The sequence below is a fragment of the Erinaceus europaeus genome, chromosome 4, assembly GCF_950295315.1.
Source record: "Erinaceus europaeus chromosome 4, mEriEur2.1, whole genome shotgun sequence".
In the NCBI taxonomy this organism is placed as follows: Eukaryota; Metazoa; Chordata; class Mammalia; order Eulipotyphla; family Erinaceidae; genus Erinaceus; species Erinaceus europaeus.
Window position 1 is genome coordinate 7447578 of NC_080165.1, and position 14156 is coordinate 7461733.

Below are 14156 nucleotides of genomic sequence, written 5' to 3' on the forward strand. Positions count from 1 at the left end.
AAGCAGGGCTCCAGGACACATTGGTGGGCTTGTCTGCCCAGGGAAGTCTGTTTGGCATCATGGTAGCATCTGGAACCTGGTGGCTGAAAAGAGAGTTAACATATAAAGCCAAACAAACTGTTGACTAATCATGAACCTAAAGGCTGGAATACTGCAGATGAAGATTTTTTGGGGGGGTCTCCATTTTTGTAGATAGCTAGTAGTCACATTTTAGTTATATTCCAAAGAGCCTATGACAATAATAGATTTTTTTTTTCCCTGAGCATGACATCTGATATGCAGGTGAATCCAAGTTATTGTCTGGGGAGATAATGTCATGGATGGAAAAAGGACCAGAAAGCTGGATCAGGGAAGAGAGTAATTCCCAAATATAGGAAAGATGTATAAATATTGTTGACTGTAAACCCCATCGATTTGACCTGATCTGGGGCCCATATTCAGCTTAGGAGCCTATGGAACATCTACATCCCTGTAGATCTGAGCTCATATTCTGTGGTCATGAGTAGGAACATTCCAAGCTGCCCCAATATCAGGACCCATCTTCCTCAGGTGGAGCATAGAGTATGTTGTCCAGCCTCCCTTCAGAGGATGGAACATTCTCTACCATTGTTGATCCACATTGAGGGCAAGGTCCTATGGGGGCCCACAAAGGGGTCTATTGTGTTATTCCTGATAGAGATGACCAGTAACAATGGAGAGAGGGATTTATTTGAGGTCTAGGCCCATCATGTCTGTTTGGGAATCTCAGGACTCCCCGAATAGGGCCCCAGCTGATGGGCTGGCCTGATAGTGACTAAAGAGTCATCATTAAAGTGTGCCAGTCTCTTGCTCTTATTCAGCTTTTGCAGTCCTTGCTTTGATAAGGTTAGCTTTGGAGTGACTGAGGGAAGTATAACAGGAAGTAGGTGAGGAGGGTATATAAGTCTAAGTAGACACTATTTCATTAGGAACTTCATGGTGTCCTTTGAGATCTTTCTACTTGCTTGCTGCATATACTGACTTTGCTCCAGTATCTCTGACAGTGGCAGGTATTGAACCCAGGACTTCACTTATGGTTGTCCTCTGTACTACTGCTATACTATCTATCAGTCAAGTCTATGAAAAACATTAGGGCGAAAAATAAGGTTGAAAGTAACAGAAAATAGTAATAAATTAAGAGGACAATGAAACCTATCATTTGTGATGTCTTTGCTACGTGCATACTTGTATTCTTCTTTAGATATTCTTACAGACAATATCTTTTTAAAATTAATTAATTATAGGATAGATAGAGACAGAGATAAATTGAGGAGAGGGAGATAGATACATAGGGGGAGAGAGAGAGAGAAAGAGAGAGAGAGGAGTGGGAGAGGGAGAGGGAGAGTTGGAGAGAGAGAAAGAGAGAGAGAGAGAGAGACGCTTGCAGCCCTGATTCACCACTTGTGAAGCTTTCCCCTGCAGGTGGGGACCAGGGGTGTGAACCATTGCACTATAATGTGTGCACTTAACCAGCTGTGCCACCACCTGGCCCCCTTACAGACAATATTTTAATCTTTACAAATGAAACTGTTCTAGTCTTAGACAAATCTTTGGCCTTTCTTGTAAAGTCTAGTCATTAAAATGACAAAGAGAAACATTTACACATGAGGAGGAATAATATTCTATATTTTGTGTTCAGTCACTTGTCCTTATGATGACCAGAATACATTTGACTCTGGAATCTTCTATGTGTCAGACACAAGGCTAATGTCTTTGCAGGAAGGCGGATTCAATTCTATCCAAGAATCTATGAGTTAATCTGAAAATTAGAGAAGTTTAGTAACTGAACTAATATTATACAGTTAAAAAAGATCAAGGTGAAATTAAGCACACAAATCTTGATTTTTATGAGCCAAAGACTCTAATAATAAACTTTATTGCCTCACAAGGATTTGGATAATCAATGGTACTTGATAATGCCTAACCTCTATCAATTTAGCACTGAGCATTATTATTATTATTGGTACCAGAAAGTAAGACTATGCTTTAAAAAAATGGAGATAAGTAAAAATGACATAGAAGCCACTTTCAAGAGAGCAAAACTGATATAAACTGTGCACTAAATGAAAGAATGAAAATAAAACATTTCAACCAAAATATAAGGTAGGAATTAGTGAGTCAGTGATGGAATAGCGAGTGAGAAAGTCAGAGAGAAAGAAAAGTTCCCTTTGGACTAGAAAGCCCACTCGTAGCACGTAGAAACAATAGCATAATTAACAAGCACCATTCAATAACTAGCAAAGAAATGATAGATTGAGGTACGAATCATTAAAAGATGCTAAAGGTACTGGAGACATGTTGAAGGAGATATTTCATCTCAACATATCTCCCTCCAAATTATTTTTTAATTGCAAGGAGAAAGATTGTGGCCTATAAGTGGACAGACCTGGTAAATATTTGTATTCAATTGACCAAAATAAAGAGCATTATTATGGGGAAAATCAACATGTATCTCCTGACAGATGCACTGAATCATCCTATCACTGCTCTGATGCCCCTGTCAAAACACACAAATGGAATGTAACCATGAGGAACCATCAGCTGAATCCACAATGTGGGAATTTCCCGAAAAGAATCCCCCTCACTCTTCAAATGTGCCAAATGTCTTGAAAGGCTGAAAAAAATCCTTCAAATTAAAATAAACTAAAGGAACATGACATTTTAATGCAATGTATCATCTACAAATGATCTTTTTATAGTATAAAGAATAAGACTGGGAGTGGAGCCAAGTGGTGGCACACCTGGTTGAAGGCACATGTTAAAATGCACAAGGACCCAGGTTCAAGACCTCCCCCCCATCCCCACTTGCAGGGGGAAAAGCTTCTAACATGGTGCTGCAGCTTCAGATGTCTCTCTGTCTGTATTTCTCATCCTCTGCCACCATTCCTCTAAATTTCACTCTGCTTCTATCCCATAACTAAATAAAATAGTTTAAAAAAACAATGTTTTTAAAAAGGAATATGACTGGGATGATCGATGAAATTTGAATGGGTTAAAGTTTAATTAACAGTGTAGACTCAGTATTGTTATTATTTTTTCACTTTGTTAGTTACATTCTGGTTAAGTGTATATTCTTACTTTCAAAAAAGCTTACACTGATATATCTAAAATGTGACAGAACATCATGGTTACAACTTTTTTAAAAAAATGATTTTTAAGGGATTCGGGCGGTAGTGCAGCAGGTTAAGTGCAGGTGGCACAAAGCACAAGGACTGGCCTAAGAATCCTGGTTCGAGCCCCCCGGCTCCCCACCTGTAGAGGAGTCGCTTCACAGGCTGTGAAGTAGGTCTGCAGGTGTCTATCTTTCTCTCCCCCTCTCTGTCTTCCCCTCCTCTCTCCATTTCTCTGTGTCCTATCCAACAATGATGACATCAATAACAATAACAATAATAATCACAGCAACAATAAAAAATGATTTTTAAAACAAGTTTAGTGCAGATAAAAACATGAGATCATGAGAAAACTGAGTTGAAGCCAGTGAAATACAGGAAAACCCAGTGAATTATTTGTATTGTTACTCAAAGTTCTCTGTAAATTCTGTGTATGTTAAAATATAAAATTAAAAGGAACAATTCCATCAAGAGTTATGACTATATCATACCCACATACAGGAGTTACTGGCCATGGAATACAACTGGATTTGAGATAGCTAGTAAAGGGGGAGGGTAGTGGCTCACCTGGTGGAGTACACATTACAATGCACAAAGACCCAGGTTCAAGCCCCTGGCCCCCACCTGCAGGGAGGCAACTTTGCAAGGGGTGAAGCAGTGCTGTCTTTCTCTCTAACTCCCCTTTCCCTCTAGATTTCTGCCTGTAGCTATCCAACAATTACATAAAGATAATTAAATTTAAAAAGGAAACACATTAAAACAAGAGATAGCTAGTAAAAAGTAACTATGGACTTTGTATTGTAATATCAACATTTCTCTCCAGGGTTGTTGCATCAGTGTGCGTGTACTCTACAGTGTAGAGAACGCCTGACTTTTGTAACCTGATACTACTTCACTTGAATGTTAACCTTTTTATCATCATAAAATTTGTTTTACTATTTGTATTTGCACTTCTCTGATGACATTTTCACATGTTTTAGAAAGATACTTTTTATTTATTTAGTTTTTTATTTTCATTTATAGAAAGGAAACACTGACAAAAAAGACAAACCATAAGATAAGAGGGATACAACTCCACACAATTCCCACCACCAGAGCTCCATATCCCATCCCCTCCCCTGATAGCTTTCCTATTCTTTATCCCTCCAGGAGTATGGACCCAGGGTCATTATGGGATGCAGAAGGTGGAAGGTCTGGCTTCTATAACTGTTTCCCCACTGAACATGGGCATTGACAGGACGATCCATACTTCCAGCCTGTCTCTCTCTCTTTCCCTAGTGGGGCAGGGCTCTGGGGAAGCTGAGCTCCAGGACACATTGGTGGGGTCGTCTGTCCAGGGAAGTCTGTTTGGCATCATGGTAGCATGTTGGGAACATGTGATGTTGGGAACATGTGTGAGCGTGATAGAGCTTAGGGAGAACCACCCCCATCTTTGGATGGAGGTCTGAGAAGATAACCTCTTGGTAAGTCTCTCTCAACCGAGGTGAGCATAAGGGGGGAAACTCTGACTTGATTCTTTCCTTCTTGACTCTCAGGCCCACACATGTTCCCAACAGTAGCATCTGGAACCTGGTGGCTTAAAAGAGAGTTAACATACAAAGCCAAAAATATTGTTGACTAATCATGAACCTAAAGTCTGGAATACTGCAAATGAAGATTTCATGGGGGGTCTCCATTTCTGTAGAAAGCTAGTAGTCCTAATATTAGTTATATTCCAAAGAGCCCATGACTATAATAGTTTTTTTTTCCTGAGCCTGACATCTGATATGCAATAGGTACTTTTTAAAGATAAAATTATTTATTCAAGTTTTTTTAATTTATTTTCCCTTTTGTTGCCCTTATTGTTTTTCATTGTTGTTGTAGTTATTATTGTTGTTGTTATGGATGTTGCCGTTGTTAGATAGGACAGATAGAAATGGAAAGAGATGGGGAAGACAGAAAGGGGAGAGAAAGACACCTGCAGACCCACTTCACCTCTTGTGAAGCGACTCCCTTGCAGGTCGGGAACCGGGGACTCTAGCTGGGATCTTTCACCAGTCCTTGTGCTTCATGCCATGTGCACTTAATCCACCGCGTTACCGCCAGACTTCTGATAAATTTATTTTTAAGTGGCTTTAATTGTCTTTTCCAGTTAGCCTTACTTTACAAGCCTATCAGTGCTTTGAGGTACACTTTTTCTTCCCCAAGATGTATCACCCAAAACCCAGTATCCTCCAATACCCTCCACCAAAGTAAATTGGATAGCTTCTATCCCTATGGCCTCTCCCCTCAAAACCTGCTAGTCCCAATGTTCTTGATGAGTCCATGGTCTTCATTGGGCTGTGTTTATTCTTCTAGTGTATTTGTTTTCCTCTATGTGTGAGGTCTCTTTTTTTGCTTTCATTTCATTTGAGTTCTTTTACTATCTGTTAAGTCTGGTTTAGTGTTGATTTATTGCTTCAACTGTTGTTTATCTAAAAAAGCACTTTGTGTTGTCTGCAAAATGATTCATAACAGGTGAAGCCTTCTTTGTTGTTGGACTTTTTTTTTTTTCTCTCAGGCTTTTGAATATGCCTTACAGAATATCCTTTATCAATGACTCCTTGCTTTTTTCTGGCAGCCTTCAGAATCATCTGTTTTTGACCTTTGCAATTTTAATTTTTTATCATTATTGTGGTTATTATTATTGTTGTTATTGTTGCTGCCGTCGGATAGGACAGAGAGAAATGGAGAGAGGAGGGGAAGACAGACAGGGGGAAAGAAAGATAGACACTTACAGACCTGCTTCACCACCTGTGAAGCGACTCCTGCAGGTGGGGAGTCGGGGGCTCGAACTGGGATCCTTCTGCCAGTCCTTGTGCTTTGTGCCACCTGCATTTAACCCGCTGCGCTAAACCCGTCTCCCTGCAATTTTAATTATTATGTGCATTGTCAACCCTGAATTCAGATACAATATTTGGGGGGGGGCTTCATTCCTCCTCCTGGAGCTGGGGGAGGGGAGGTGAGTGGGGAGACCCATCCTCTTCTTTCATTTGGAGACATTCTCAGTTAAAAGTTCTTCACATCTGACTTCAGTCTCTTTCTCTCTCTCTCTGCTCTCCTCCTTTCATCTCTATGGCATGAGCACTCTGCCTCTTGATGCTGTCCCATAGTTTTCTTTTATTATTTTTTGTTTTCAGTGTGGCTTTCTTACGTTTTTATTATTTGCAGATTATTTTTTACACTTGATAGAAAATACAAGTTTGATCATGCGTAACATTGCCCAATTTCTACATACCAATACAACCCCCACTGGCTCCTCTGCCATCCTCCAGGACCTGAACCCTCCCCCGCTCCACCCACCCCAGAGTCTTTTACTTTGGTGCAAGACACCAACTCCAGTCCAAGTTCTGCTGTGTGTTTTCTCTTCTGATTTTTTTTTTCAACTTCTGGTTGTGAGTGAGGTCATCCCATCGTTCTATTTCTGACTTATGAATATTACATACTTTCTTCAAGCTCCATCCAAGATATTCTGAAAACAGCAAAATCACCATTTTTAACAACTTAGTAGTCTTCCATTGTTCATATAAACCACAACTTGCTCAGCCACTCATCTGTTGTTGGTTCCCTGGGTGGCTTCCAGGTTTTGGCTATTACAAATTGTGCTGCTATGAACATAGGTGTACACAAATCTTCTTGGATGAGTGTGTTTGGTTTCTTAGGATATATCCCCAGGAGAAGAATTGCAAGGTCACAGGGTAGGTCAATTTCTAGCCTTCTGAGAATTCTCCAGACTGCTCTTCATGGGGGTTGGACCAATTTCATTCCCACCAGCAGTGCAGGAGGGTTCCTTCGACCCCATAACCTTTCCAGCATTTGTCGCTGCTCCCTTTTCTGATGTATGACATTCTCACAGGAGTGAAGTGGTATCTCATTGTTGTCTTGATTTGCATTTCTCAGACAATCAGAGACTTGGAGCATTTTTTCATGTGTTTGTCAGCCTTTCAGATCTCTTCTGTGGTGAATATTCTGTCCATGTCCTCTACCCATTTTTGGATGGGGTCATTTGTTTTCTTGTGGTTGAGTCTGGCAAGCTCTTTATATATTTTCATTATTAGTCTATTTTCTGCTGTATGTCATGTAAAGATCTTCTCCCATTCTGTGAGGGGTCTCTTTGTTTGGGTATTGATTTATTTTGCTGCGCAGAAGCTTTTTTTATTTGATGTAGTCCCATTGGTTTATTTTTGCTTTAGTCTTATGTGTAATTTAATTTGTTTTATTTAAGACATCTTTAAAATTTATGCAGAAAGAGTTCTGCCAATAATTTCCTCTAAGTTTCTGATAGGTTTTTTTTTTTTGGGGTCGAACATCTAAGTTCTTGATCCACTTGAAATTTAGTTTTGTGCTTGGTGAAATATAGTGGTTCAGTTTCACTCTTCAGCGTGTTTCAACCCAATTTTTCTAACAGCGTTTTTGTGGGGTTTAATCTGAACTTCTTGCTCTTCAGTTTGATCTTTGGTGTCTGTCTACCCATTTGCAGGTATTCCTCTATTGTGTTTGGTAGTCATGCCATTTCACTTTTTGTTTCTCTGAATACAGTTCTAAATGTATCAATAATCATAGCATTGCTTCTCTAAGCTTGTTGTGGGCTTCCATGTTTCTTCTCAACTCAATGAACATCTCCTGAACCAAAGTTTAGAGGGATTCATCGGGAATTGTATGTAGTATTGTTGAATTTGGAGTTTTTCTTGAGCTGGTTTTGTTTGGTTTTTGTCCTATGTTTTGGGTGAACTACGTTGTCTTTCCATTCTGTTTGATTCTCAGCATAGAAGACTGAGGAGGTAGGACCCTTGACTGGACCCCAAGGTTAGTACCTAGCTAGGAATGGGCCACCTGTACCAGGCCAGGCTGATCTGGGCAATAGAGAGCCTCCCTGGAGCTGAAAATGGGCTCCTGTATCAGGCACAGGTTGAACCAGATATAAACTGAACCAGGTCAGGCTGAGGCAACAGCATAGGGTCTTCCTGGAATGAAGTAGGTTGGAGTCACTGGGCTGGGCTGCCACAGCTATGAAACTGGAATCAGAAAGCCTTCCTGGGAGATAGATGGTGGGCTGAGGACTGGGCTGCTAAAGGTGGGAGTGAGCAAAGTCAGCAGTGACCCCAGCTCAGCCCCATGTCAGCAAGGGGAGGCTGCTCCTGCTTTGGTCTCAGCAGCGGAAGCAGCCTGCACTGAAGTGTTGAGAATGAGAGTACAGTAACCAGACCCAGTAACAAGAGACCCAGTCAAGAGCAAATGATTTTCTTCCCTGTAAGTAAGCCCCTCTGTTCTCACCTGGGTTCTGGGATGTTAGTTCTTCTTGGCTCCCAGATAGTTTATATATTTATTTGCTTCATGTATGTTATAGGCTTTGTTTCCTTTCTTCCATTCTTTCATTCATTCATTCTTTCTTTCTTTCTTTTATTTTATTTTTATAGAGTGGCCCTCAAGAGGGAGCCAACAGTTGTTTTGTTTTGTTTTTGTCTTTATTTACTTATTGGATAGAGACAACCAGAAATAAAGAGGGAAGAGATCCATAGAGGGAGACAGAGAGATACCTGCAGCTCTGCTCCACCACTCGAGAAGCTTTCCCCCTGCAGGTGGGGAGACCAGGGGATTGAAACTGAGTCCTTGCACACTGTAACACGAACACTTAAACAGGTGTACCACCAACTGGCCCCTAGGCTTTCTTAACTTGATGAAAATTAAGAGAGAATTATGGTTGCTAGTTCACTGTCCTCTTTACTGAAATCACAACTCTGCCAGGTTTGTTTGTTTGTTTTTACCAGAGCACTGCTCAGCTCTGACTTATGGTGGTGCAGGGGATTGAACCTGGGATTTCAGAGCCTCAGACATGAGGGTCTCTTTGCATAACCATTAAGCTGTCTCCCCCCTCCTGCCAGGTCTTTTATATACATGACTGTCTTTTTTTTTTCCATGTCTTTTGAATATTGGGATAAGGGCATAAAGGCTGACTCAGTAGTTAAAATTTCCCATCCATTAGTTATACTGGAATGCTTTAAAAATCCCATGGCCCTTCTTCTCACTGCAACAGAAGTACTTTTAGGAGATTTCTCTTTGTAATTGTCCTCAGAGCTTCCTATTTTCTGATTACAAACTGGTTAACAAAATAGGTTCCATAAAACTGTCTATTCCAAAATGTCAAGGAAAATAATTCATTTCTAATTCTTTTTATTTATTTATAAAATGAAAACATCGACAATACCATAGGATAAGAGGGGTACAATTCCACACAATATCATTTCTAATTCTATCCTTTGCTGCCTAGAAAACTTGTTTAAAAAAGACTCTAACCATTTTGCGATTTTCTTTGGGATTTCAAAGAAAAAAAAAAACTGTATGTGTCTCCTCCATGAGTTTTTCTGTAAGACTATCACAGAAACATTAAATATTAAACATGATGATTTGATGATCTCATATTAAAGTGTGTGTGTGTGTGTGCACGCGTGTGCGTGTGTGTGTGTGTGTGTGAGTGTGTATAAGAAACCTGCAGAATTGTTTCAATTTAAAAACAGATGGACTTACATCTTTCCTAAATGAGGCAAAAATAATTTATAAATTTGAGGTCCACAATCAGAAGGGTAGATTTTTTTCCACCTATTTTTATTTTTTATTTTTAAAAAGGAAACATTGATTAAGCCATAGGATAAGAGGGGTACAACTCCACACAATTCTCACCCCCAGAACTCATAATCCCATCCCTTTCCCTGATAGCTCTCCTATTCTTTATCCCTCTGGGAGGATGGACCCAGGGTCATCCTGCAGAAGGGGAGATTCACACAGGATGATAATGAGCATCTTCAACGTGGTATTTCTAAATTAAAGATGACGTTAATGGCAACCATTTAATTCAGTTCAGCTCTGCTCTCCTGGCCATTTTAATTTATTGTTGCTGCTGTGAAAAAGAAAAGCTGCCAACAACATCAGGAAAGCAGGGCTGACACTGAAGCGCCACCTCAGCAGACCTGAGATGCGAATTTGCATGTCTGATCTCTAAGACTCACTCTCCACATCCATTTTTCTTTTTGTTTTTCTTTTTATCTGGAAGGTGGCCAGAGAAAGAGTTCTTAACTTTTAAGCGTGGTGTCTCCATTCCACCCTAGCTGGTATTGTGAGAAAGACCTTTATTTATTTATTATTAATTTCTTTATTGGGGAATTCATGTTTTACATTCGACAGTAAATACAATAGTTTGTACTTACATAACATTTCTCAGTTTTCCACATAACAATACAACCCCCACTAGGTCCTCTGTCATCCTTCCTGGACCTGTATTCTCCCCTCCACCCACCCCAGAGTCTTTTACTTTGGTGCAATACGCCAACTCCAGTTCAGGTTCTACTTGTGTTTTCTCTTCTGATCTTGTTTTTCAACTTCTGCCTGAGAGTGAGATCATCCCATATTCATCCTTCTGTTTCTGACTGATTTCACTGAACATGAATTTTTCAAGGTCCATCTAAGATAATGCTGAGAACGGTGAAATCACCATTTTTTATAGCTGAGTAGTATTTCATTGTGTATATAGAGCACAACCTGCTCAGCCACTCATCTGTTCCATATCCATTTTTCAGAAGTACATTTGGGTTTAGTGGCTGGACAAACACACAGCCAGTCATTCATTGTCAGTTCTGCGGTCTATGTCCTGAATACAACAGTCTTTTTTCCTGCGCTAGATTTCCTATCTGCTTTTCTCTTGCAGTTTCTGGTTACATCATGTAATTACCAGATAGTTCTTTCATCCGAACTTGCTGATTTCTGTTGGTGGCTATAAATATTAAATGACACTGGAGTTTAAAATAAAGTTGTCAAGAGATAAAGTTCATGTCAGAAGCTGAAATCCTTTGCAAAAATTTTTTTCAATTTTATTTTGTCTATAAAAACAAAGATTTTTTTTCCAGGTGCACTGACATAAAAAAAAATTGCTGTATAGAACCGTGTTCCTCTAAGGTGCTACACTGCACGGTCACAGCACACACGTATGTAGTGTCATATGGTCATCACAGAGAGACTGCCTGACACATCCTTACAGTTTACTGAGAAGGTGGAATAAGACTGTGACATGTACTTGCTTTTTAAAAAGAGCATATTAGCTTTTGTTTCTTTCTTTGCTTTGCCTCCAGGGATATCACTGAGGCTCAGTGCCCACACTACAAATCCACTGCTCCTAGAGGCCATTTTTTTTCCATTTCATTGGATAGAACAGAGAGAAATGGAGAGAGATGGGGAAACCAGGGGGAAAGAAAGACAGACACATGCAGACCTGCTTCACTACCTGTGAAGCGACTCCCCTGCAGGTGGGAAGCCGGGGGCTTGAACCTGGATCCTTGTGCCATCCTTGTACTTCATACTATGTGCACTTAACCCAGTGCACTAGTGGGTTTTATCTAACATTTTTTTTTCTTTATTGGGAAAAGTAATGGTTTACAGTCGACAGGAAAATATAGTAGTTGGTATGTGTATAACATTTTTCAGTTTCCATATAACATTCTAACCCTCCACCACCACCTATGTCCTTCTCCACCATCATGTTCCAGGGCCTGTACCCCCCCCCCACACACACACACATACATACACACTGCCCCAGAGTCTTTTACTTTGGTGAAACACACCAACTCTAATCCATCTTCTGTGTGTTTTCCCTTCTGTTCTTATATTTCAACTTCTGCCTTATGAGTGAGAACATTCCATATTCATATTTCTCATTCTGTTTTATCTCACTTCATGTGATTTCTTCAACCTCCATCCATGATGAGGTGAAGAAGGTGACTTCACCATTTGAATAGCTGAGTAGTATTCCATTGTGTATGTTGACCCCAACTTGCTCAGCCATCCATCTGTTGTTGGACACCTGGGTTGCTTCCAGGTTTTGGCTATTACAAATTGTGCTGCTTGGGGTCAGGGGGTGGCACACCTGGTTGAGACACATGTTACAAATTGTGCTGCTATGAAAGTAGGTGTAAGCAAATCTTTTTGGATGGGTGTGTTTGGTTCCTTAGGGTATATCGCCTATATGATCTACTCTTAACACCTTTCAAGTATATAAAACAGTTTTATTCAGTATAGTCACTATGCTTAATTTTAAACTTCCTCTCTTTCTCCACCTCTAAGCCTCTCACAATCACATCTCTAATCTGTGTTTCTGGGAGTTTCACTTTTTAAAATTAGATTCTATGGATGGGTGAGATCATAAAGTACTGAGCTTCATACTATGTGCACTTAACCTGGTGCACTAGTGGGTCTTATTTAACTTGTTTTTTTTCTTTTTTGGGAAAAGTAATGATTTACAGTCGATAGGAAAATCCAGTAGTTGGACACTCCGCCCCACACACACACAAACACACTGCCCCAGAGTCTTATACTTTGGTGAAATACACCAACACTAATCCATCTTCTCCACCTCATTATCAAACTTAGCATAATGCTCTCAAAGTTGTCACAATGGCAGGATTTCTTATATTTTTATGGCTGAATAGGATTTGACCATTGTGATAAATGTTATTTCAACACATATGGCACCAATGGTCACTCAGGCTATTTCTGTACATCGGTTATCATTATTATTATAGCTGCCACAAACATGGGAATACAGATAGTTCTTTGAAAGAGTGCTTTCCTTCTCTTTAACTATATACTCATATGTTGGATTACTGAATTAGGTGGAAACTCCATTTACAATTTTGAGGATGCTCCATGTTATTTTTCGTGGCAAATTGTCAATTTATATTCCCACTAGCAGTGGACGTGTGTTCTCTTCCCACTACACCTTTGCCAATACTATTTAGTGTTGTTCTTTTATTTAGATAAACAACACTGTAATTACGGCTTTGATTTATTCTTCCCTGAAGATTATGTCAAGAATCATTTTTATTATTATTGATTTAATAATGATGAACAAGACCATAAGATAAGAGGGGTACAATTCCATACAATTCCCACCACCAGAGTTCCCCATCCCATTCCCTCCATTGGAAGCTTTCCTATTCTTTATCCCTCTGGGAGTCTGAACCCAGGATCATTATGGGATGCAGAAGGTGGAAGGTCTGGCTACTGTAATTCCTTCTCTGCTGAACCTGGGCATTGGCAGGTGGATCCATATTCCCAGACTGTCTCTATCTTTCCCTAGTGGGACAGGGCTCTGGAGAGAGGAGGTTCCGGGACACACTGGTGATGTCATCTGTCCAGTGAAGTCAGGTTGGCATTATGGTAACATCTACAACTCGGTAGCTGAAAAAGCAGAACAAATCATTTAATAATCAGGAACATGAAGGTAGGAATAGAGCAGCTGATATTTGAGGTGTCCATTTTGGAAAAAGCTAGTAGGTCTATTTTAGGTATATTCCAGGGAGCCCATGACTTTACTAATTTTTGCCTGAGCCTGACAGGTAACATGCAGGTGTGGCAAAGACACTGTCTGGGGAGATGATGTCAAAGTTGGAAATGGGACTAAATAGCTGTATCTGGGAAGAGAGTAACTCCTAGTTACGGGGAAAGTATATAAATATTGTTAGCTGTAAACCCCACCAATTTGATCCAGGGCCCATATTCAGCACAAAGAATCTTCTAATGTACATACTAAAAATTAATTTAATTTTCTTTGAGAAACAGGCCATCCAAGTCTTCTACACATTTTGAATGTGCATATTATTTGTTTAATTTTTGCCACCAAGTACTGTGAGTTTATATATTGTAGATATCAGTCCTGTATCAAGGTTTGCAAATACGTTTTTCTTTTCGGTAATACATGATTTTTAAAAATTTTTTGAAATCTTTTTTATTTATTTGTTATTGGATAGAGCTAGAGATAAATTGAGAGGAGAAGAGAAAATAGAGAAGGAGAGAGAAAGTTAGACACCTACAGAGCTGCTTCAGCACTCGTGAAGTTTCCCCTACATGTAGGGTCCAGGGCCTTGAACCTGGTTCCTTGCACATTGTAATTTGTGTTCTTCAACCAGTTGTGCCACGACCTGCTCCCCTTTTTCTTATTCTGCAGATGCTTCTTCTTTCTGTTTG